The sequence below is a fragment of the Megalopta genalis genome, chromosome 1, assembly GCF_051020955.1.
Source record: "Megalopta genalis isolate 19385.01 chromosome 1, iyMegGena1_principal, whole genome shotgun sequence".
NCBI lineage: Eukaryota > Metazoa > Arthropoda > Insecta > Hymenoptera > Halictidae > Megalopta > Megalopta genalis.
Window position 1 is genome coordinate 19,378,576 of NC_135013.1, and position 27,135 is coordinate 19,405,710.

Consider the following 27,135-nt stretch of genomic DNA (forward strand, 5'->3'; position numbering starts at 1 on the left):
ATAATTACCCTATGCTCTTTACAAGCTGTACCTATCAAAAATCATTGACAAACGAAGCGTCTACCGATAACCAATTGAGCAACGAACCCGTAAATTTCTACGTTAGGAATTGCTCGAAACAAAAATTAAACTCTCTGCCTGATGCAAGGGATTAAATCATCGAGTCATTTGCGATGAAAGATATTCGCTCGAAGTCGAAGCGTGCTGAAGATTGGATCAGCCAGCGTATCGTTGTTTTCGTTGCGGCGTGGCGCGTGGACACGGGGAGAATGTTATCTACCGTTGAAAAACGAAACCGTAAGTATTTCCCTTTTCTTCCGGGCGACTTTCATGTCACGAGAAATCCCATACGCGCGTACACGCATTGTCACGCACGCCTTCCAGGGTTCCCGAGGTTGCACCTGGGTCTCGAGCGCGTACCCACCTTTTTCCGCAAGAAAAAGATCCTTACCCAAACGCGCGCACGCACGAGATGATCCAGCTGTTTGATCTCCGCCACGTGCTCCCTTTTTATTACGTATCTTGGGCGCTGGGGTGGCTCCTTAACGGCATCTGCGTTTACACAATCTTCGCGCGATTGTTCAACGTCTCTTGATCGCTGCGCTCGATCGATCTTTCTGCCACCGGATGTTTACATAAGGAGCTTGGCGAAAGTCACAAGTCCTCGAGGATGTGAAATTCAAACGGTGAGAAGAGGATTTTGTTAAAAAAGCTCTTCCATTTGGAGCAACGGAGTGCCTCTACCATCGGACCGAGTTACCCTTTCGTTATTAAAAAAAAAGAAAAAAAACAGCATGGCGTATCGTAAACATCCCACTTCGAATGGCAGCCTAATCACGTATATCGAACGGCGCAGTTTATGATAACGGTGAAACTTTGAGATGTTCGGTTATTATGGAACCGGGCGCGACGCGTAGGCAGACCGACGAAAGACTCGTTCGCATAGGATACAGCGTGGAGAGAAAAGGGCCACGGCGACCCGTACAAATCCCAAAATAAATGTCATCGTGTATCATCGTGGTAACGTAATCCTGGATCGCGAAGACAAATGGCGGCAGAATACGATACGATACACCGCGGTCGGTCGTCCGAGATGAGGAGCCTTCTCGGTCCACGTATTTACATACCGCGACGAACGAGGCCCGTAGGACGTAGGTCCGTCCTTCTCTGAACCGAGAGTAGGTACGAAAGAGCACGCGCTGCTGGTGCGAGATCGACGAAGGACGGACGATGACTCTACTCCAGGAAAACTGACAGGAACGGAGTCCGTCCGATCCGGAGACGATCTCAATCAGCCTCGGAGAAAAAGTCATTTTAGGAAATCTTGTCGAGAAGCTGTGAGAGGTAACAATCACTTTATTCAACCGATTTCTTCGATTCACATTTGTTAGAATTATTATATATTATTATATATATATTATTATTATTATTGTAAACTAGCCAAAAATTAGTGCCATTGCATATATAATAACAATAATATATATAATATATTATATATATATAATAATAATAATAATAATATATATATTATATATGTAGTGGCACTACTTTTTGGCTAGTTTACAAAACACATTTTTATCGCAATATAATCGATGAGACTGAATTATATTAAGATATTTAGAACACGAAAGAATTAAGAAATCTTTGTATATATTAGGTCTACCCGAAACTTCTGTCCGTTTTTGAATTGAATATAACACAATTTTCATACATTTAATGATATTTATTGTAGAATATACTTTCCATCGTTACTTATGACTTCTTGCCAGCGTGACGGCAACTTGTAAATGCCATTTTTAAAAAATAGTTGCCGATTGTCAACAATTATAAAAACGAGGTGCAAGGCTCAAATCTCCTCTTTCCAAATTGTCCATTTTCATTTACAAGCTGAAAGAAAATTGGGGAGAATTTACTATATTTGGCAATGTTGCTTTTACTATCCATAATGTTCAAAAGAATGAACGCAAAGTAAGCATTGATCTATAAAAATAACAATTCTTTTCGTATTGTATTTGGCAGAATATTTGATTTGTTGAAGAGAACGTCTCACATGTATTAGGTCTACCCGAAAGTTCTGTCCGTTTTTGAATTGAAATATAACACAATTTTCATACGTTTAATAATATTTATTGTAGAATATACTTTCCATCGTTACTTATGACTTCTTGCCAGCGTGATGGCAACTTGTAAATGCCATTTTTAAAAAATGATTTATTTTTAGAAGCGAAAAACTCGACTAGTGCTTGCTTGACATCAGCTTCAGTTTTGAATTTTTTTCCTGTAAAAAGTTTTGCAAAGGGAGAAACAAGTGATAATCGGAGGGTGCTAGGTCTGGGGAGTATGGTGGATGCGACAGAATTTCCCAGCCTAGCTCTGCGATTTTCCGACGAGTCGCCAAAGCAGCATGTGGTCTGGCATTATCATCGGTAGCCATGTTTTCACGATCGCGTCTCGCTTAATAATGACATGAGACATCTTTGTTTCAGTTTATTTAGGAGAGTAGATGTGTGTAAATGCAATGATAAAGAGAGATAGTCATATATGTCTCGAATCAACATGTGCCTAATACATATGTCATTTCTTTTTCACACGATTCGCGTTACATTTTCAGAATTAATTTGTATTAGCTTCAGTTCTTCCGATATCTCAGCTTTCTCGTTGATTTCAATTCGGACGAAATTATCACCGTTTAACAGTACCGCAATCCGTAGTTGAGACATCAGAGAGTTTCGAGTGATCGAGGCTCAAGGTTCAAACGATGCGCTTTGAGAAAACGAAACGAAATAGTGAAGACGAACGAAGCTCTGCTCGTCAAATAAGATAGAGCCGAACCCGATGCTTAGGTTCAGGCACGAGTAGTAGCCCCGTCCCTGGAAATGGGGAAACAAATCAGTCGGCTGTGCGTCAAGATTTTAAGCAAACACGTAGTGCGTCCGCACGTTCATGGGTTGGACACGCAACATCGGCGAGAGCGAGCCGCGTATTCTAAAAAGCGCGCGCGTTTGTTCTGTCTCGGAGGCCACTTCACGGCCACGTATATACTCTAGAAGAGAAGTCTAGCTCTGAGAACTCTCTTCCCGATATAGCCGGCCGTGTCGCGGTGTCTACTCACCTTGAGAAGGTCTTCCACCAAGGTTGAGAAGTCTAACGACCGGCAACGGGCGGACGTGCAAATATATAATACCAGCATCAGTCATGCGGATGCCGTTGCGATATCCTTACAACCGTTCTCCATTGACGGGTAGCAGCCGCGATGCCACTAAGTTGAAAATCAAGTTCTAATCGATTGCCGCGCGCGTGGAGTGCGGCGGGTTTGTGGAAGCGAAGGCACGGGATTAACCAACACCGGCGAGAACTCTTGTCCTCGAGGATCGCGGACGCGGCGATGCCGCTAACGAAGACGCCAAGCCGCGTCTCTCGCGTTGAGAAATTAATCCGAAATTACGGCGCCGGCTATGTTTGATACGCGTTAATGTGATCGACTCGCGAGCCGCGCGGCCCGTCGAATCAGGACGAATCAGGACGGCATAAGAATAATTTGTCGGCCGCTCGGCCGACTTTGGTGCTGTATCAAGAACCACTTTTCCGCCGATGCTATCCGCTAGCCGGCGAGGCAAAAAAAAAAGAAGAAAAAAGAAACGAAAGAAGACGCTCGGGCAACCTGTGTAGAAGACAAGAACAAGTGGAAAGCGTAGGCGGGGCGCATACCAGAGGCACCTGCTCATTTACTTTGCGGCGGTCGGTCGGTCGGCCGGCAGCCCGTGGTAGGGGATCCTCATTAGGGTTTGCCCCTACCAACCTATCGCCACTACCACAACCCGATCGTGTTTGTACACGCAACGACTAACAAGTGGAGACGCGGTCGTGCCGCTGCCGCCGCCGCCGCCGTTAACATTTTCTCCTCGAAGAAGAGCCAATTAATGAATCTCTCTTCTCGCGGTATTCTCGAGACGGACTAGTGGGAGTTCGACGGGATTATCGGTACCGTTCAAAAAGAAGACACAAGTATCCGGGTCGAGGGGACGTGTAGCTACAAGATCGTTAATGACCGAAGATCGTGTCAATTGTCAACCGTGAGAGATTGTGAATGAGAGGAACGGTCGCTCGTAAAGGCCGCGAGGGGTCACTCGTCGCATGATCGATCTCGCTTTTTACGACAGACCGGTTCGTTTCTTTTAACGATTTCGGATGACAACGTGTCTACGAAGCTGCTCGGCCAGTTATCCGTTACCGCGTGACAGCATCGCGGTGCTCGACCGGTGCAGAGTAATCGTAATTCCCCGGGCAAATAACCGAATCCTGCAGCAGAGATCGATGCAGAGATGAGGAGAAAGGACTCGCCGCGACGCAACTGGTTTCCACGTACGCTCGCGGACTCCTATTCTTTGCCACCTGTTGCTGCTTTCGCTCACGGGACCCCTGCCGGCGCGATTTCCCCGTGAACTAGACGATTTAAGCCCACACCTTGCTGCCGGAATGGAAATGCGATTCCATACCGATTACGTTCACCTCTGGGCGAAATTTCTAGTAAGTTCAACTTGCCAATTGAACAGCTACCGATGTTGATGTAGAGGCGACGAAGGTGGAATAAACATATTCTATTAGACGTTGACGATTTCGAGGAAGACGAAACTCTGTGCGCATTCGACACACCTTCACGTTTTAATAAATACAGGGTGTCCCAGGTTTTAATGTTCAAACTTTGTTAATGTATTCTATGGCACATGTTATGTAAACATAGGTCGTATAGAGCTTTATTAAGAAGTTATAACAAAAATTCAGAATAGGAATAGTAATGAACTTGCTGTTACTGCGAGCATTGGCTTGAATAGATCAGCGCATGCCGTGCGTTTATGTAAGCTGTGTTTATTAATACATTTCGAAATGTGTATTAATAACCGTTGTTGACAATACATGATTGACATCGATCGAAGATTTTTTGTTATTTTTTATTTTTTTTTTTAGTTGATTACTATTCCTATTCTGAATTTTTGTTATAACTTCTTAATAAAGCTCTATATGACCTACGTTTACATATCATTTTTTTCTTACTTTGTGCCATAGAATATACTGACAAAGTTTGAACATTAACACCTGGGACAGCCTGTATAAAGCATACATATCAGTACGAAAGAAAGAAATTGCACTCTGCTATTTCAAACAATTAATAATTACTATTTTAATAATTTTAATAATTACTGTTTTAATAATTTTAATAATTACTATTGTAATCATTTTAATCATTACTATTTTATAATTTTAATAATTACTATTTTAATAATTTCACTAATTACTATTTTAATAATTTCAATAATTACTATTTTAATAATTTTAATAATTACTATTTTAATAATTTCAATAATTACTATTCTAATAATTTCAATAATTACTATTTTAATAATTTCAATAATTACTATTTTAATAATTTCAATAATTACTATTTCAATCAATAATTTTTTCTTTACCACAACACAAACAACGTGTAACTATTTTTAACACATATACTTATCAGTGCGACGTCAAATAAATCTTGACACATTATTTCACGCGAACAAGAGTATTTCATTAACAACTTCCAACACATTTTCAACTATTTTCACCAGATCACCCCGCAGTAACCGGCTCCGTTGCTCTAGTCCTGTCAAGCGACAATAGCGATTTCGCCGCGGTTGCTTTCCGTTTGCAACCCGAACGTTGATTTCCGAGGTGTCCCGCCCCGTGGCATAGAGCCCGTCCTTCCTTCAAATGTTTCAACACCTAAACTGATTTACGAGGCGGCAAAAGGGGATGGAGGGCAAGCGAGAGAGAAACACGTTGGAGATGTGGCGAAGGGGCAAGGAGAAAGATTAAAGGTGCTTTCGAAGGAGGAAGCAGGAGAGGCTGAGAAATAGTGAAACCGCCGCCACCCTCCGCTGCATGGGCGTGCGCCGCAAGGACCCCATGGGTCTCCGTGCAAGATCCTACATAAAGATCGTCGTCTGTACACAATAATGGCCTGGCTGCCCGTCCTGTCGCCTGTATTCCCCATAACCTCGTCGACGACCGTTATGACAAGGCTCGCTGTTGCAGCTTGCCTTGTACTGCTCCCTACGTTTGTGTGGAACGGGCCTCTATATACGCGCCTGTTAGGCTCCGGACGGTGTCGGGCGTATCCACGAAACAATGGCGCGGGTATAACGAAAGCCGTGGGGGTGCGATGTAACCCTGTGGTGTCTCTATTTGTTCTCTTTCGCTCGGAAGAATAATGGAGCGGGCGGTATATTAAGTTACTTCTTCGCGGGAGCCTTCGGGTACTCGAGGATCTTTGAACGATGCCGCTCTAAGATTTCGTGCGAAAAACGGTTTCAGTTCGTAAGCGAAATAAAAACGCGCCTCGATCAATATTTCGCAAATAAGCCTCGACAATCTTGGAAAGACGGCATAATGAGGCTTCTTGACAGATGGAAGAAGGTGATAGAGCAGAACGGTTCATATGTAACTTGATAAATCAACCTCAAACAACAAATATCGTGTAATCGTTTCGCATCAGAAAAAAGGAAAGAACTTATCGGACACCCTAATATTTATGGGCAGAAAATTAATACACGCATAAATACACTTGTAGGTACACTTAACGATCCCAGAGTCTCTTCACCGACTTCAAAAATATTGATAAAATTTTACTGCAGTACCGTACGGATTTGTGAAATATTAGGGGGACCGGAAAGTTATGTCGTTCGTTTACATTAAATTCAAACAGATAAATACGCGCAGAAACGACATTACTTTCCGGTTCCCCTAATAATTGGCAGCTTGTTACGCTTGATCGCAATCCTTCGAACGAAAATACTTTTACAATAATTGAGAAAGATGTGTTCCCGCTTGTGTCGGCAGTTAACACGGTGAATGCCACGCTGCTGAATGCCAATTTACAGAAATTGTCCGTGGCGTCGCGATGAATTTTCTTTTATGTGATACGTATAATGTTGAAATATTATCTGCAATAGATAAGTTACAGTGTACAACCATGTTCGACATGTTAATTGCGACAGGGTTCACTGTTCGAATCGACGATCGTAATAATACAAAATTTTAGATATTCACATTTGTTTTAACCCTTTTAGTGCCGGAGGCCGATATATCGGCCCTCGCTGCACCGGCGAAAAGTGCCAGAGCCGATATATCGGCTCGCACCTTGTAGCGTTATAAGTAAATAAATACGTTACAAATAGTCTAATTTCATTACGAGAGAAAAATTAGCGTCACTGTTTTATTCTCTATTTTGTCCTTGATACACTGCCTTTTGAATTATGTAAATATTGCTTTTCGTTTGGTTTTTATCAGCCTTTTTCCAAATCCTAGTAAAATCGTAAAATTCGGCCTGTTATCTGTTAACCTCTCCGAGACATTTTCGAATGCTACCTTTCGATCAGAAAACGTCCTCTCTCCCTCCCTCTCTCTCTCTATTTCACACACGGAAAATTGAAAACTGAATTTGCTTTATTTTCCGCACGGAGCGGTTCGAGGTTTCCACGGCAATGCGAGTCGCGTAGCTAGGAAAGCCTTCGGCAGAGGCTGAGGTCGGCGAGCGAGCAATAAATAGAGGTGTCGAGGAAGAACGGTCGTATGCCTTTTTGGTCACACCGATGGCATCCAGCGGCGTGACGAAACGCGTTGACGGAATTGACGCGTAATTGCACGCTGCACACTGATTCCGCGGCTCATAATACACTCTCATTATTACCGATCGCCCGCAGCATCGTTTCGATGATTTCGCAACCGGAGAGAGCTTCCCTTTCAGCGCGACAGCACAAAACGCTTCTCGCCCTTCTGAAAGGGACCCCGGCGATCCGTTCGAGACAGCATGAAAAGAAGTCGACGGCATTAAAAGGGAACGTGAACTTTTCTGCCGTTGCGTTACGCGCGCGGCAACGTGTCCAATAAACGTTATTATCGGCAGGCTTGATCGTGGCTGGACATCTCGCGCGGTGTCTAGGACGGACACGCGGAAGTTCATCGTCGTTACCGCTTATCGTCGGAACGGGTCTCGGCGATACGCCGCGAGAACGGACGAAGTTAATATTCCGCCGTGTAATAAGTAGGGACTGTTATCGTTCTGCACGTTGATGTTACACGATTTTTCTTGGCGCGGCGCGATTGAATAATTACAGTCGATCACCGGTGCCTCCTTAGAAAGCCTTGCGCGAAGTTGCCTTATAATTGCCGCGATATTCACGGGGCCCGATTACACGCGAGTTTTTGCGCAGGCTTTTCCATGCCGAGGTCTCGAAATCGTATCAGAAATTACAGGCCTGCCGCGAATAAGGAACGACGGTTCGTAACAGATTAGATGGTCATTCCTCCGAGCGCGCGCCTCCGGGCGAAACGGTCGCAGGAATGACCCCGACCCGGTCCCGTATGTTTTCTTCCTCCTTCTGCTCGCCTCCTTGGGCCGGACAATGGCCAGCGGCATCGGTGTTCGTTACGTTTTCGAGGCGTGTTTGCATTGTGCCGGTCTTAAATGGGGCAAACAACATCGGCGGGTGGCTGAGTCGTCGACAAAGCCGTCCCTGCGGTAGCCACCTTCGAAGAAGTCGAAAGCATTGCGAAAACCAATGTTCCGCGGCGTACGCTCTTTCGGGAAAGAGGCTCGTAAACGGAGCCCCGTGAACTCTGAAGGGCGTGTAAATGGCCTAACTATCCGAAACTTCCCGTGATTTATGGCGCCGCAAAGGAGTGCGGTACCGTTCGCCACGGGACAAATTGCCCGATTAGTATGCGGCGTCCTTCACGAACGGACCCTTCGGACTTCCGTTCCGACGACCCCGCGCCAAGGACGTGGCCAACTCTTTACGATCTTTTTCCACCGTCATTAGTAAATAGAGGCAGGCAGGTACCCGAAAATTCGAAACGTCGAAGTCAAATAATGCTTGGTCGAAGTGGCCGGGTATACGAAAATATCAATCGGACTTTTCCGCTGATCTCTCTTCAAACTTTATTGGATCCAGTTGCGTGTAATTACGATATTGCTGCCATTGTTCATGACAAACAAAAGCAGTTGCGCTAGGAGTGTTCAAACCACGTTTACTCAACGACGTAATTAATGCAGTACGATTCTGTTAAACGAATACTTGAATTACGATTTTTGATTGGTTGTAAATTGTAAATTATATTACCTTTTTTCGGTAAGGTATGTTCTATGATTATAAGTTTGCGTTTCTTCATTTATGCGGAATAGGAAAAATTGTCGGTTTTGTTGAGCCACGCAGCTACAACGTACAGTAGTTTCTCCTGGAAATGCCGAATTTCGGATTGCTGTGAATTTCTCTGTTTAGGAAAAACTATCGGTTTTGTTGAGTTACGCAGCTACAACGTAGAGTAGTTTCTCCTGGAAAGGCCGAATTTCGGATTGCTGTGAACTTCTCTGATTAATTCTAAACCTGTGTGATTTATTGCTACGTCGATGCTAAGGGTCGACGGAGTCGGTCAAGGCGACGTTCGTGTGCCACGAACGTAGTTTCTTTCACTCGAAGATAATATAAAATGGTCTGCTTGGACGTGAGTCAAGTAAGAAAGTCAGAAGCTACAAGGTACGTGGTAGGTACAGTAATTTCTCCGTAATTCGCTCTCAGATTGTGCACAAAAATAGACAATTTGGGAAGGAGATACGATTATTTGAGCCGTTTATTTTGAAAGTGGCACAAGTCACTTCGTTTTGAAGTCGATATATTCAAGGGTTTGCGTTTTAACACGTTTAACCCTAGAAAGATAACCATATGACAACGTACGTAAAAGATAACCATACGCTTCAGAGGCGCATGCTTTTCTAAGGCGTCAATTTTATACTAACAATGGATATTTATTTAAGTTAATCTAGTCATTTTAAAGGTTTGGCATTATTGTAAAAATAAAATGCATTTATATTATATTTTTTTATATTTTAAGTAATTTTAAACTTAAATCACTAGACCTCCATGAAAAATTAACAAAAATCAACAGTCTTCGCAGGCGCCTCTGCGACGTAGGTTATCTTTCTCGGGTTAAAAATATGGATGCTAACTTTCGAGAAGATTTACTTGTATTTGTTATCTCAGGATACTGATATTTTTCTCAGTATAAATAATTTCGTATAAACATTAAAAAATCACCGCTTTTCATTACGGTCAAGTGACTTGTGCCACTTTCAAAATAAACGGCTCATTCGAGGCTTGCGGCTCGTTTTCAAGGCTCGAATAATCGTATCACCTCTTCCAAAATTGTCCATTTTTGTATGCGATCTCAGCGCGAATTAGGGAGAAATTACTGTACCAGGTACGTGACCGTCCCAATCGTGGCATGTGGCTTCCGAATTGTCTTCGAATCGTGACACGCGGCCTCCGAATTGGCCTCCGAGTGGCAAAAAATTAGAAATAAAAAACTTAAGTCGTCGTTTTTATTCTAGCATTACTATGTATGCATATTAATGTACACCGGCATCCAGGCCGCTACCTCTTTTTGCCGACTGCCCCGAGTTTCTATAAAAACGAGCCGCGAGGCTCGAAGAATCGTGTCTGGCGATTAACGTTTTCAATTCCGAGCACCGGGGCCTTCTAGAGAGAATTTATGTGTATCACGAAAATGCTACATCGTCAGCAAACACGAGCAGGCTTGAGTGGTTTTCGACGAAAAGTTCGGAGACAAAATGAGGACAGTTTTTCTAATTTAGCGAAATTGAAGACGTGACGACGTTTGCAAATATTTTTAGTTCCGCAATTGTGAATAACACCACAATCGTTCATACATAATATGAGAAATATATATACTTACTATCGTTCAAAACGTTCCACTGTGCAGACATATTGTCAAATTAAGTGAAATAAAATTCTATCAGTCATTAAAATGTCGGTCGGTGATATTGAAGATATTCAGACGGCGTTACAAAATGATAGTGACACTTCGTTACGATAGCAACGAAATAGAAGTTTAGTGTGGACAAATTGCAGAAATTTTGCAGACGAATTGTACTTCATTACGATAGCAACAAAATAGAAGTTTAGTATGGAAAAATTGCAGAAAAATCGATCGTTCCGAAGCTCGATGTATTTCGTATAGCCGAGTATCACAAACTTTCGAGACCCGTACCCAACCCGAGAAAAATATCCGACTGGACCCGAACCCGAAATGTCGGGTACCCGCCCACTTCTATTAATTAATAATTACACAAACCCCGGAATTATCGATCAACGATCGTGTCGTCCGAGCTGGAAATATTTGTCGCGAGAAAACGACCGTGTCGCGATTCGTTCTTCGCTTACGGCCAACTTTCTGTGTTTCACTCTAATTGGCCGTCTGAATTCGAGAATCAAAAGCCAGAACCTCGAAGGGCAGACGTTATAACTTCCTGATGCGTGGCGCGATAAAAAAGTGAGAAACCTGGGGGAAGGTGAAAAGGAACGAGGACGGAGAGACGGTTGAATCGCAACGTTCTCAGATTGAACCCTGAGTGACAAAGGAGCTTGCCTCGTCACGGTCTGAATAGCCACGGCAAGGAGGTTGGATTAGGTTAGGTTAAGTTACGAGGGTGGTTCCCCTCCACGGTGTCTTGAATGGGGCACGTGCTGACGGCGTCGTAATCTTTTGGACAACCAGGATCTTCCGCCTGTCAATCTCTCTTTCCGTTTGTCTGTCTGCCCTGCCCCGTCGTCTTTTTTTCTCTCCAGGCGGATCTAGGTTTAAATGTCCTAGGATAGTTTCGACGAGGCTCCTTCCAAGCCAGCTGCTCCCGGATCATCGAATTTGCAAGTCCGCCCTGTCGCACGTGCCGCGAGCGCGCGTATTTTTTAGCCGAAGATCCTACGAGATAGCAGCGGAGTAGTCGTTAGACGCTGTTACATTATCCGTTGATGGTGACGATTAACTTTCTCGATACCAGGAAATCTGGTCCAGTTTCTGTTAGAAAACACTGTGCACACAATATGTTATGCACACAATGTATTATCATCAAATGTTTCGGAGCTGAACCCCGATACTTCGTAAACATCCCCTCAGCTAGCGATCGATGTCTATAAAGTGTAATTCCCGTGCTTCGTTATTGAGCATTCGCGCTAATAAACCGACCACTTGGTGCCCTTCAACCTTTTAGGTACGGCTGAATTCTGCGCGAGGCTATTTCTCTGGACGGCAGAGACTAATATGTACTGTACAGAGTCCGATACTGTATATACAGAGTGTCCCAAAAATGTTTCGCAATCCGAAAGTAGCGGGTTCTTCAGGCCATTCGAAGCAACTTTTTCCTTTACAAAAATTTTCTCCGAAGCACCGTTAACCTGTTATTAACGAAAAACAGTGACCAATGAGAGGCGAGCTCGGCTGGCGCGAGGCGATCGAACCAACGAGCGGAACTGGGCTTCGCGCGCTGGTTGGCTGGGCCGCCTCGCGTCAGCCGTACTCGATTCTTATTGGTCACTGTTTTTCGTTAATAACTCGTTAACGGTGCCTCGGAGAACATTTTTGTAAAGGAAGAAGTTGCTTCAAATGATCCGAGGAACCCGCCATTTCCGGATTGCGAGACATTTTTGGGACACCCTGTAGACTGTTGTAAATCGATGCGAAGACAAAAGAAGTGTGGAACGATGCATATGAAGACGATTATTTGGTTCAAACGATGAGCGAGTGAGCTACTAGAGCAAGTCACTATAGTGGCGCGTCGTCCAGAGAGACGACATCCGCGAAAGCCACTATAGTGGCGTGTCGTTCTGAAAGATGACATCCGCGAAAGCCGCTATAGTGGCGCGTCGTGCCGAAAAGGTTAACCATTAATCCCGAAGGGAAGAGGAATAGTTCGTTTCTTCTTTTTTTGCTGTTTTTGATAGAGTTTGGGGAATAATACGGGCAGAGATCGATCGAGACCGCAGCGGTCCTGCGGCGCACAAAAGTCTCGTCGCCTCGGGAACCTCGATGACCCACGCAAGACGATCCTCGAGGACGGAACAATGGGGCCAGGCTGATTGTAGAATCGAGCCAGACGCGAGTCGACGAGAAAAGAGAGCCGAGGGGTCTCGCGTGTCGAGATGTAAATGCGTGCGCGCTATGCATCTGTCTCCTCTAGGGGTACGCGTGTACACGCACACGCGTGTCGCAGCCTCGCGCGCTATTTACACGCGGGACGCGCGTACGTAAGCGCGGGACGCGGGCCGGGGCTGCGCTCGTGTTCGCGCACTGGCACGACACAACCAACAAGTTCGCGCACGCAACAGAGGCGCATAGTGATATACGGGGGGGATATACAGGGTGTTCTAGAAACGGCGCCAGGTTACAAGGGGTGGTTATTAGAGGCTGCGATTTCGTGTATACGGTGATTTCTCCCTAATTCGCGCTCAGATTGCGCACAAAAATGATCTGACATTGTAAACGAACAAACAAAACTCGACGAATTATTCGAGAATCTCTTATGCAGTTAGGGTAAGTGTGGGTATTACTGTGGACGTGTTCCAAATGTTGCGGTATCATTTTTTTTATAAATGCTGCGGTGCTTTTCTCTGTCAAAGTTCGCCTTCATTGAGAAACCGCAGTATAGTTATTTTTCTCTAATTCGCGCTCAGATTGTGCACAAAAATGGACAATTTGGGAAGAGGAGATATAATTATTCGAGCCGTGCGTCTCGTTTTTATAGTTGTTGACAATCGGTAACAATTGCGGAGAAATTACTCTACTTAACACTAGATTTACGGAATATCGGAATATATATCTTCATATCGTGAAGATACATTTATGAGTTATCTATTCAATTTATATGTTACTTACAGCAAATGTTACGATGACACTTGTTAAAAATCAGAATAAATGTCTTATTGTTACTTTTATAAACGAATATAAAACAGTTTTTAAAACAGCTGTTTTTTGTGCTCCGTAAATCTAACGTTGAATACACATGTACACGTGAAGTCATATTAAGATACACGAGCATTTAAACATACGTGAAATAACTCACGGGTACACGTGTCCTTATTATGACAAGTACATCGGCACGTGTATACGAAGTGAATAATACACGCTCGAAACCACGATGTTTAGTAATTATTCTAGGCCAAAGTCGACAATCTGGAATAAGATGTTCCAACAATAGCGCTTCGGTTGTGCAGTCAATTCCAAGTGGGAACGTCAGCAATAAACAAACGTTCGGACGAGCGCCGCTCGATGTTTGTCTTGATATTTAAATTTAGTCTCATAGGGAATAAAAATTCTACAAGTTTTTAACTACTTTCGCGGAGATAGTTTCTGGCGATTAAGTTTGACGTACGGTAATAAACATTAATCCAAATAAATAACCTAAATAAATAAGAAAATAACCTAAATTTAAAAAAATAACCTGATCTTCGTTAAAATCTGAAACAAATTTTGCGCATGTACAGCGATACTAACACGCCAATAAAATATACCACACCGTAATTTAAAATTACTTTTACACGATCAAATTCGCTAATATTTAATAAACTGTTAAAAATTCAAGCGTGTCACGGTTTCATGTTCAATCGTATACGCCGAGGACAAAAATCGAATGCTATCGTTAAAATACTTACTCGAGTGCAAAGATTGGATCGGTAATTAGATAAAGTATGCTCAGTAAAATCGCAAAATTGCGGATTCTGGAGTTGGTCGGTTTAAACGGACACGTGCGCGCAGCTCGATTAACTCGACAATGAACGATGGAAGACCGAAGGTATCCTAACAGTAACTGCATTTAGATCGCTGCAGCGGCGACTCGATTCGTCGCGTAAGTTCTCGAACGACGATCGCGTCGGACTTCGTGCAACTGGTCACCGAAGTCACCCTATATAAGATCGAACACGTTCAGTCGGCGGCCGCATCAAAACTACCGGTAGAGGAAGCATCGCCGGGGTTACGACGAGCGAGGAGGAATTTCTTTATGACACGCTGCCGGCGAAATTCCGGCCGCGCGTTTACGCTTCGTCACCGAATGTCAATATTTCAAGAACGCTTAATGGTCGCCGCGAAGAGAACGACCGTGCCGCTGGTCGCGGTCTAATCGCGCGGCACCGTGTTTACGGTTTCGTTCAGGGAAGAACGCGCTTTGTTTTTTTTTTTTTTAAAACGCGTGCACGCGACCAATGGAAATTCGTCGAGCGGCGGCCGTAATTACAGTGGTTGCCACTCGGACGCCGCACGAACACGAGATTTTCAGGAAGTCGTCGATACCGTGTACACCATCCGACGATCTTCCTTTTCTTTTTTTCTTCTCTCCCCGCTGCTTTGGCCGAGGATCGAAACGAGGAAGAAACGACGATCCTTCTAACGTTGGTGCCCTTCGAATCGGGCGAGACCATTTGTCTCGATCGGAACAGGAAGTCGGTCCGCGGAACGGCCCCGGCCGCGTGTTCCGGAGACGACTGTTATTAGCTGATTTTTCATGAAACTGGCACATTCTTCGGGTAATTATTCGCTTTAGATGCCGGCCGGTCTGCCATCATTTCGCCAGTTTGCATGTAAAACTATAGGACGCGCGTGCGTAAACCGGCGAACGACTTTGGGCACGCGAGACGATTCTGTGCGTTACATATACCGAGATCGTAATAAATGCTGCCGGCACGCCGCTCGCTACTAGTTGCTATGCTACCGGAATACCAACCGGGGTTACAATGCCGCCGAGTTATGTCAGGACCTGGAATTTCTTTGCGACGGTACGTAAAATGTCGCTGACCGTTCCCCGATTTATTTTCATTCCGTTACGACCGACCTGTCTGCAAGGATGTCTGCGGTGAAGGATCGACTCGTGATGTCACCGCCGAATGGTCGCGAAATGGTAGGCCACGATTTTCAGCCGACTCTCGAACTGATCGACGATTTTATTTGTTTAATCATCGCGGATTACGCAAATCAATTTACACGAATTTATTACGTGGATTTGTTTCACGCGAACGAGAAACCGCGGAAATAGCGTTTGTAAGTACGAAAGAAAAGATATTGGAAATAAAAGCTTGCATAAGTTTTAGAAATACGTATTTATTTTATATAGCTTAACAAAAATAATAACGATGACATTTCAGAAAGCAAAAGTAAACTTTTTACGACGTCACTGTCGCTGCTGTAATTTCAAGCAATCAATCTTTACTTTTTAATTGGCACGGTCACGTCATCTTAATCGCTTGAAATATTTGGGAGTTCGATTTCATTTTCATTGTTAATGTAAATTTTTCGGATGATTTTTTAATTTTCACAAATCTGTTCTTATTAAATTTGGTCGAAGTTTGAAGGCTTGTCGAATCGTTTGGATCAATGTCTAATCGCACTCTCCTATTTTTTGACTAATTCAAGAGCTTTGCGAAGATTCGCATACAAAATACCGCGTGAGAAGTGTTATAATTTGTCGCGTAAAAAAAGTGCCGTGTATACAAAAAAAGGACGGAAGTAATATGACTGTTCTGTTCCGAAATGTCTTTTTGTATTTTTTCAATTTGTAGAAAACATTGAGATTGTGTATGTTGATAGCGAAGCGTAAGGAGCAAAGCTAAAAAGAAACTTCGACTTGATCTATGCCCACTTCGTTAACAGAACTTTCTAAACTGAAAGCGTGTTCGCTGATTTTCCTAAATCAGTATTTCCCCCCGCGCCGCGCTCTCCCGATAAGTAACGCCTATGTTTTACCATAAATTTATCACCACTTAAAGTTTTTGGCAAAGCGAGCGACTAACTAACCGAACCAATGACATTTCACTTTCCGAACCTTCGGGATGGCTCGTATACTGTCATCGTGCCAAATATTACAAATATCTTTAAAATCCGGGTGATGAACCGATCTTCATCTTTCGATGACCTTAGATTAGTGCGTGCATTTCGAGTTATCCGACACACCTCTTCACTTAACGGCGAAGCATTCGCCGAACAATCGGAAGCAAACAACCTACTCTCGTCTCGATTTCGATCGAAATCAAAGTCAAACTGGAAATTCGGCCGAATTATTCATGGTCGTCGACTCGATGGTCGTCATGCGAGGGTTGACTCGTTTAACGTGCATTCTTCCACCCGTGATTACGAAACTGCTTATTACGGCGCACGCATTACCCAGATATAGGCCAATTAATCGGACTTATTAATGGTAAGATAATAATATAGAATCGCTAATGGAAAGTACCAATTACATTTTGGAGGGAAATAAAAGCACGTGGCCGACGCGATTCTGAAGAAACTGCGGCGCGCCGCTCGCGAGATAATATTTTCTTCGTTTCTGCTAGTTCGCGGCCATGTATTGTGTTGGCAACTAAGTAATTGCCGATTTTAGTTATAGATGCCTCTCACTCCCATTTTTATGATATCCGTAAATGTTATATTAGAAAATTATTATTGTTATTATTATTATGTTATATTTTATTATCCTTATTATATATGTTATTTTTTTATTATAAACTCAGTTGCACCAGTTGTATTTTCAACACCGCCTCCATCATAAATTACGCCGTAGTCTAACGCAAACCTGGAAACGCGTACAATCGAAATCGAACGTCGCCAAGCATCGTCGAACGCAAGCTACGAATTGTTTACTATTGGGTTGGCAACTAAGTAATTGCCGATTTCAGTTATAGATGTTTCTCACTCCCATTTTTATGATATCCGTAAATGTTATATTAGAAAATTATTATTATTATTATGTTATTTTTTATTATCCTTATTATATATGTTATTTTTTTATTATAAACTCAGTTGCACCAGTTGCATTTTCAACACCGCCTCCATCATAAATTACGCCATAGTCTAACGCAAACCTGGAAACGCGTACAATCGAAATCGAACGTCGCCAAGCATCGTCGAACGCAAGCTACGAATTGTTTACTATTGGGTTGGCAACTAAGTAATTGCCGATTTCAGTTATAGATGTCTCTCACTCCCATTTTTATGATATCCGTAAATGTTATATTAGAAAATTATTATTATTATTATGTTATTTTTTATTATCCGCGAATGTTAGCAACTGGACAAATTGAATGCAGCGGTCAAGGAAAAGCGACCAGAATTGGTCGATCGTAAAGGTGTCATTTTCCAGCAGAACAATGCTAGGCCGCACACGTCTTTGTCCACTCGGCAAAAATTCATGGATATTGGTTGGGAATCGATGTTACACCCACCATATAGCCCCGATCTCGCGCCATCGGATCACCACTTATTTCGATCCCTGGACAACTCCCTTCGTGGTAGAACTTTTAACGACGATGACGCTGTAAAATCTCACTTAACTCAGTTTTTGGCCGAAAAGGATCAGACTTTCTACGAGCGCGGAATTTTCAAGTTGTCGGAGAGATGGCAAAAGGTCATCGAACAAAATGGAAAATACATTACAGATTAAACTTCGTTCCAAGTAAAAAAAATTGTTTATTTCATCGAACAAATCGGCAATTACTTAGTTGCCAACCCAATACAAGCTTAGAATCCCTATAGGCATAGCATCTCATCAGCTTTTCTGTCTCAGCATAAACTTAGGATCCGTACAGATTGTAAATCTTATGGTTTTTTATATCTCTGGTTTGAGACCTTATCATTTCGGTGTCATAAAAATGGGAATGAGAGACATCTATAACTGAAATCGGCAATTACTTAGTTGCCAACCCAATAACTCGTGTTGTTGTAGGACATCGGCATGGCCAGTGGTTTGCTTACGAGAGAAGAAAACCGTCGAATCTCGCGGCTCGACGACCAAGAGTCTAGTGCCGTTCCGCGTGTCGTTCGCGCGGATGTTTGTTGTGCTCGCCCGGCTTGCGAAATCGTCTGAATCGCGCGGGTTACACGTGAATTATGAAAGTACAACGTGATTACGCGCGGCTTCTGGCTCGCGTATCTGCATTGTACATCGACCGTTCGCTGCGTTTTACCCTCATTTCGCCGAGCATTTCTGCGCGGCGCGTACGCGTGATTTACGCGATCGTTCGTCTACAGTGACTGTTTAATGAAGTGTCTTCAAGAGTGTACAATTTTTTCTTCTCCCGCCGCGAATTTATTCGTTCGGTACACGTACTACCACTCCTCTTAGGAAGTTCCGTGTTGCAGCCACGCTAATGAAAAGACGGGAATCGACCGTAGATTACGGTTTTACGATAATACTTAACGGTAATACTTTAAATGTAATTGCCAGCACGATCGGGCTACCATTAATACCATCGCGTGTATTAATTATTTTCTCAGTAGCTTATTAGATATTTTCATTGCTGCTCGTTAAACTCTCCGTAGAACGTTCTCCGCGAATGATATCACCCGAAAGGTATTCTCTGTCTCTATTCCTTCCTCCCCTCCTGCCGCCCCCTCGTCGCTCCTCCTCTTCCTCCTTTTCCCGCCCAACCGAATGCGTTTTGCGGAAAGGTGTCGTAAAGTTAACGCTCTTATCTCGCTGACAGTTTTACGTTGCACCACGTCCTACCGCGGGGGGTTGCGCGGAATGTAATAGAACAAAGAGTGATTTAATTACCCGGACGGAAAAGGGGGCGCGCGCGCGCGCGCGCTCACCATAAATACCTATCGACGATCGAAAGCGAGATATCGCGACGACCGTGCTGGTAATTAGCGATCGCTCGATAAGCAAAACAATTGTTTGTCTTAATGACGACTTTACTCGTTAAAACCGCGGCGTACCACCCCCGTCCTGGAGCAATTAGTACGCTACATCTTCCGATACAGGGCCCCAGATAAGCCACTGACGCATCCAACGGTGCTTACACGTCAACGACATCGGTTACCGTGGATTTACGACGATCCTATCTGGAACGACGTCTCCGGACGAGCACCGGTTTCATTACGATTATTTTATAACGAGTTAATTAAGACGAAGTGATTGATTAACGCGCCGAGCGCCGCTTCAGCCGTTTCTATAATTTACTGTCCGATGTACGTCTCTAATTATATATATATATATATCTATATCTATATCTATATCTATATCTATATATAGATATCTGTAATAGAATATATATATATTCTATTACAGCAACTATGCGTTTTATTCTACAGTGTTTGTTCTCCGATACGTCTTCATCTTACCAATTATTATTTTTCTGCTCGTATAACATTAGGTTGTCCTGGAGTAGATCTTTCGCAATGCTCGCGCTCGTTGCTGTTGGTAAACGCGAGCATACACAAAAACCTCTCACAGAATCGATTGCTTGCTTGACACGCGAAGCGACGAATATCAACCCAAAAAGTGTTCCCACAATATTAAAGTCATGTAATTAATAAAACCGAAACCGAAAAGATTAAGCTAGGAAATATTAGTTTAACGCTACCGCATTCTAAAAATTCTAGCAGCATTCAATTTGTTCAATCTATCACAATGAAATAAATAAATTTCAAAAACCTAGTTAAAAGTAAACGCGACATTGACCGTGTGAGACGATTATTCCGAGTTCGAAATCAACCTAACGTCGTATCATGCGAACGTGCGTCACGGAGGGGTCTATGGACAGTACCTATTGCAAGAGATAAGTGTTACGCGAATTTAACGCGTTTCATTCCGAAACCGAAGGGCCGCAACGAGGGAATCACGGCCCCGTTTTCAGGGGTGGGTTTTTAGGCTCTCACCTCTCGTGCAGACGGCAGCGTGGATCTGCTTGTCGACGGTCGTTCAATCGTGACGACGAGGGACGCGCTCGACCAGGCACACGTCACTTCCAGCACTTCACTTCACTCGTTTCATCAAAAACTTGTTCCCGTCTTTTGTTCCCGCGATCACATCTCCGGAATTTCTTTGGTCGGCCAAGAAACGCGCGACTTTCTCAACGACTTTCGGCCGGCCGTGCGTGCACCGATACGCGCATCTAAGGGTAGCTTCGAAGATGGCCGACGTTCCGTTTGTTCCCTACGAACGAGCATCGAGCGTCGATCTCTGATTCAGAGCCGTGATCACACGGTGCGGTCCCTTTCACAGTTCTCATAATATTGTCGGTCACTGTGTCACGGTAGGCTTAGCCAAGCGATCGACCAAATTCCACAAGTCTATTGACTCCGCGCGCGCGACATAACACACCGACGCTTCCCGGCGAAAATTTGACCGTGCCCCGATCGCAACTGTTGTCAATATCCCTGACCTTCCTTCTAGTCGCCGTTTTCGATGTCATCCGAATTATTTCGCTTTCGTTGCCGCGGACATCCTCCCCGATCTCGGGTCTTCGTTCCCCGTATCCTTGTTCCCCGCGGCGTCTTCGGGGCCCTCGGGACTCCTCCGTCCGTTCACTGTCCCAGGAATCGATCGGTCCACCCGTAGGGGTATCCAATTTTTTTCGCGGGAGTTTCGGTAGGCACGGCGAGGGCGTCGCGTGGCCGACCGGCGCGGGACACCGAAAATCGCGGATTAAAGAAACGCGCCGCAACAGGTGAGAGAGACACGCGGAGCGAGAGAACGGAAAAGGAAGAGGCGAGCCGACTGCACGGGATAGAGAAAGACGGAGAACGATGACGATGGCGTAACACCGCGCGTAGTAGCGGACAGTCGGCAACTAAAGCCCCGAGGAGAGTCACCTCTCTCTCCTTCGTCTCTTCTCTCGTCCTCTCTTCTGGTCTCTCGTGTCTCTCTCTCTCTAACCACACGTGTGGCCGCCAACACACGAGTGCGTGCCTGCACCTCGAAACACGTACGATGTTCCTTCTCCCCCTCCCCTGTCCTGGTTACCCTCGGCTGCTCTGCTCTCCACTCTTCGCCTCTTTCTTCACCCCTCCACCCTTAACCCACCTACAGTACCCTCCCCTTTTTTTTCTTTCTCTCTCATCACCGGCGTCCTTGTCCCACCCGGCCGTGGAACACCACGCACCAACTGCAACCGTTTGCAGATGCACATCGGCTCGCTCCTACGGCCCAGCCGTGTGCACGTGTCGCCGTCTCTCTCTCTCTCCCACTCTCTCTCTCCCTCTCCCACTCTCTCTGTCTCCCACTCTCTCTCTCTCTCCCTCTCCCACTCTCTCTCTCTCTTTTTCGCTGTCTCTGCACGTGTGTGTGCGCGTTTCGCCGATTCCCGTCGATGCGGTACGTGTGGTAGGAGGAGTGGGAGGTAGGACACGCGACACGAGCCCTGGTGGGGGAGAGAGAGGGTCAACGAAAGAGGGGATGACCTCCCCTCGTTCCTCTTTCTCCTACTCCTCGCGCGGTTCACGCGGGGCTACTCTTCCCCGCGACCGCTTTCCTGCTCACCCCTCCCACCCCCCTCTCTCGCTCTCCTTCACTCTCTTGTTCTCTCTCTCTCTCTCTCTCTCTCTCCCGGTCTCTCTCTATGTCTCTTCTCTATTCCCCACGCGTCACCCGCCGATCACACCCGCCGATCTCTTAACCGCGGATTTTCGTTCAGATGTGAAGCTATTTTGCATTGATTTGTTTTTTATAATATATAATTGATATATTATTTAAATTGTGCATTGATTTATGCAGAATTTTTAGGGCTATGTTCTTTTGATCTGACGTCGACATGATGCTTCAGTTTTCCAAATAGAAGTGCAAGTTCTTGCGCTTCTCGATCGATCATGGTTCGTGCAATTGTATACGTTGATTGTTTCTTTGGGCGAAATTTTCTAATGCTGCTAGGCTAAAAGACAGATTTCACGATCATGTGCTGGTTCCTTGTGATTTTTTATCGATCACGGTTCGTGCTACTGAACTTCTTTATGTATTTACCACGGAAATACGGAGATTTCTACACTCGATTGTGTACTTTCGGGATAGTTAAGGACAGAGCTAGGCAGTATAGTAAATTCTTCCTCATTTTCCTACAGCTTGCGAAGAAAAGTGTACAATTTGTGAAGCTCAGATACGATTATTCGAGCCTCGCGCCTCGTTTTTATAATTGTTGACAAACCGGCAACTATAAAAATTGGCACGATCGTACGAAGAAGACTAATGCATTATTTTCGTAGGAATAGATAGAATAAACAGAATTTCGACAGAAATATCTTTCACGATTATATAAAAGATCGGTAAAATATACAATAAATTTAAATAGTTTTCCTTCAATTTCTAAACAAAAATGGACAATTTGGGAAGAGGAGATACTATTATTCGAGTCTCGCGGCTCGTTTTCATAGTTGTCGATTGTCAACAAATATAAAAACGAGGTGCAACGTTCGAATAATCGTAAAAAATTATACAGTTTTGTTTACAAGCTGAAGGAAAATTGAGGAGAATTTACTGTGATCGAATATTTTGCGATTACTTTTGTAATCGATTACAAGAAGTAATTCATCATTGATCAATTAGTCGTTACTAGAATAAATCAGTAATCATTAGTGTATTCGGTAACATATAATCATTAATCAGCAATCTTTAATCGTGAACGAATGATTAATTTATCTTTTCTCGTCACTTGCTATCAGGTCTGAATAAGGGGCTCAAATAAATAAATAAAAAATAATAAATAGATGCAGATTTTCTAAAAACTGTTCAGAATTATTGTTATCTAACATGATACCAAACTTCGCAGTCAATCACAATGAGAAACGTAATCATCGCACGATTAATGTGTTAAGCATGGTTAATGTGTATTTAACCCTTTGCACTCGAGTGGCGACCCTGAGGTGCCATCAAAAACTGTTATATCACGTTTCAAAATAATTTTAACATTATCGAAGTTGTTTATATTTATAAAAAAATATTACGAAGTGTAATTGTTGCTTGAGCTGTATGCATAAAATGCAGTAAGTTGTATGAATTGAAAATATTACAGAACAAAGAAATTATTTTACATTTCGAGTTAAAGTTGCTCCGAGTGCAAAGCGTTAATAACGATTACTGTATTAAACATAACCAACGAGTACATTTGCTCCGATTATTTAAGTGAATCACTAATCGAATTACTTTCTGCTGAACTTTGCTTAAAGGTTAGAACTATTATAGAACATCTAACGTTCATCTCTATTTCCATTTGTTTTAATATCTTTCTATAATTCGTTTTTTTCTTAGTTTCACTACGAACTCGGAAATGTCGCGTTCATCGGCTAAGGAGATGCGATTGTTTTTCGTGGTGAAATAACATGTTTCTTAGAAGTTAGAAGAAAGTAGCTATGACGCAGGTAGAATATGTTCCATAACGTTAAATTGAACCTTACCGATGAACGAGCTCTTTGTCTATAGAATCGATTCCTCCAAAAGCAATAAAAATTTACGCAATATATTCCCGAATTAGCACCCGTTTAGATACAGGGTGTCCCAGGTTTTAATGTTCAAACTTTGTCAGTATATTCTATGGCACAAAGTAAGACAAAAATGTTATGTAAACATAGGTCATATAGAGCTTTATATTAAGAAGTTACAATAAAAATTCAGAATAGGAATAGTAATCAACTAAAAAAAAAAATAAAAAATAAAAAGAAATATTCGATCGATGTCAATCGTGTATTGTCAACAACGGTTATTAATACATTTTGAAATGTATTAATAAACACAGCTTATGCCAAGCCAATGCTCGCAGTAATAGCATTACTATTACTATTCCTATTACTATTAATTACTATTACTATTCCTATTACTATTAATTACTATTACTATTCCTATTACTATTAATTACTATTACTATTCCTATTACTATTAATTACTATTACTATTCCTATTACTATTAATTACTATTACTATTACTATTACTATTAATTACTATTACTATTCCTATTACTATTAATTACTATTACTATTCCTATTACTGTTAATTACTATTACTATTCCTATTACTATTAATTACTATTACTATTCCTATTACTATTAATTACTATTACTATTCCTATTACTATTAATTACTATTACTATTCCTATTACTATTAATTACTATTACTATTCCTATTACTATTAATTACTATTACTATTACTATTACTATTAATTACTATTACTATTCCTATTACTATTAATTACTATTACTATTCCTATTACTGTTAATTACTATTACTATTCCTATTACTATTAATTACTATTACTATTCCTATTACTATTAATTACTATTACTATTCCTATTACTATTAATTACTATTACTATTCCTATTACTATTACTATTACTATTACTATTACTATTACTATTACTATTATTATTACTGTTACTATTACTATTTCATTACTATTCCTATTCTGAATTTTTGTTATAACTTCTTAACAAAGCTCTATATAACCTACGTTTACATAACATTTTTTTCTTACTTTGTGCCATAGAATACACTAACAAAGTTTGAACATTAAAAAACCTGGGACACCCTGTACAACAATCCCTCGCCAATGAAAGATTTGGATACATATTACGAAATTTACTTACCACCTTGGTTCCCGTGTCTTGATTCTCGACGGGGTACGTCAGTTCAACCATTCTAACACTTTGTCCATGGTACTGGTCGAGATGTGTCAGCGACCAGTCGACAATTCTTCACAAACCTCACTGTCGATTCAACAACGAAGCTCCTCGATCCTTGCGAGCGCGATCACATTGTTCCATGCACAACGCGAAACCGCTCGAAATTTCGGGTCACTCAACCTCGATTCTTCGCGCGAACGATTCACCGGGCGTCCTCGAATTGAACGGGAAAAACGCGTTCGATCCGCCGATCGATGGCTCGATAAACAAAGCGGCGACGTAGCACCGATAGCGAACGCGATGGTCGACTACGCAGCAACAGTGATTATCGTCGTCGGCAACTGCGTCTCCAGGTTGCAAATCTCGCCCCCTGAAGGGGCTCCTGAAAGAGGGGTGGCGAGGCGGTCTCTCCCTTCTGATTCCCACGCCGCGTTGTGATTCCTCTCCTCCCCTTTGCCTCTCCTCCTCCTCCACTTCCTCATCGACGTCACCAATGCGGACTCCTCCCTTGCAAAAGGTACTCCAGCGGAGGAGCAAGGACGACCCCCTTGTTTCATTTCGCCCCTCTCCCTCGCTCCAAGTGCGCGTGTTTCTCTTTCGAGCTCGGAGCAACAGAGTTCCGCGCCACCCCTGTTCGAACGACCGCTATTCGAGACGTATTATTCCACGCGGAGGCATTGCTGCACTCGAGCACGATACTAGCTGGATATGCAACTGGTTGCATCGTCGGCTCCCGGGACGACTAACGGCCACCGATGCACCCACCGTCCACGTTGCGTCGCGCCGACACACGCGCTCGCCTAATCTCGTGAAATCGCTAACCGAGCTTGGGGAAAAAATGTTTGAAGAAGCATTGGGAATACTCTTATTGTTATTGTCATTAGTTTATGAAATACTCTTGTTTGTGTGAAATAATATTTAAAGATTTATTTTTGAGGTCATAGAGGGAAATTATTAATCGAAATAGCACTGTCTTGAAATGGACGGTAAATAATTATTTGAAACAGTATTTCATGCGTCTAAATTTCCTTTCATTCATTGTCTGGCATTCCATTTCTTGCGATTAATATTTATGAGAGAATATAAACCTATCAGAAATGTACAAACACGTATTGTTCTGAAAAATGAGCTGTTTCTTGTATTTCTCTTAATTAACGAATGTGATCTTAATTTATGAATGTGTCTTAATTAATAATGTTTGTTTTCAGTGTTTTTATGTTCTTCTTATTCTATCATTTTCTACAGCTCTTATTAAATCTTCCCGTTTTGCACTTCGTTTCTGTGTTTCTTGTACAATTTCGTGGCATCTGAAAACAATTAAGCAAATTCGTAACACAGCCAAGAAAGTATATCGATATACGTTTCAGGGTAATAGCGAACGTTCGAGACTGTCTCGTCCAATTCATTCGCGATTACCTCACGACGTAATGAGACTAAAACATAATTTATTTTCGAAATTGTGAAACGAAACATTTGTCAATGCTAAAGTCTCGTTTAAATTGTGTCTATTACAGCTTATATAAATCGCAAATGACTCACTCTCGCTGCAGAAGCTACATGAAATATTAGCATCACGAAAAATTAGATGGAAGATAACTAAAAGTTTCAATTGCATTTACTTTGAATCGCTGCTTCTGCCCTCCGTTTGTTGCCTGACACAGAACGATTATCGGTTGGACCTATCTGTTCTCTTTTCTTAACCCTTAAATGCGTATTGTTGCCAATTGTCTACATTCCAGTTCCACTTAATTTTATTCGAAAACCTGAGTATGTGCGTTTCCGAACACACGTTGACAACAATAGACAATATACCATGTGTGAAATAAAAGACTTGACATTACTTTTGGCGAGTAAGTTATATGTTTCTTGACATT

At 42.9% G+C, this 27,135-nt stretch overlaps 1 protein-coding gene across 1 annotated transcript in view; it reads right to left on the reverse strand.

Moving 5' to 3' along the window:
* The window catches only part of klu (zinc finger protein klumpfuss), a 209,853-nt gene extending 188,393 nt beyond the window's left edge, over positions 1-21,460 (reverse strand). Inside the window, exon 1 of the mRNA XM_076522956.1 lies at positions 20,533-21,460. The gene's annotated coding sequence lies outside the window, so the exon portion shown is untranslated. The remainder of the gene's footprint in view (positions 1-20,532) is intronic.
* Between the last annotated feature and the right edge of the window lie 5,675 nt (positions 21,461-27,135).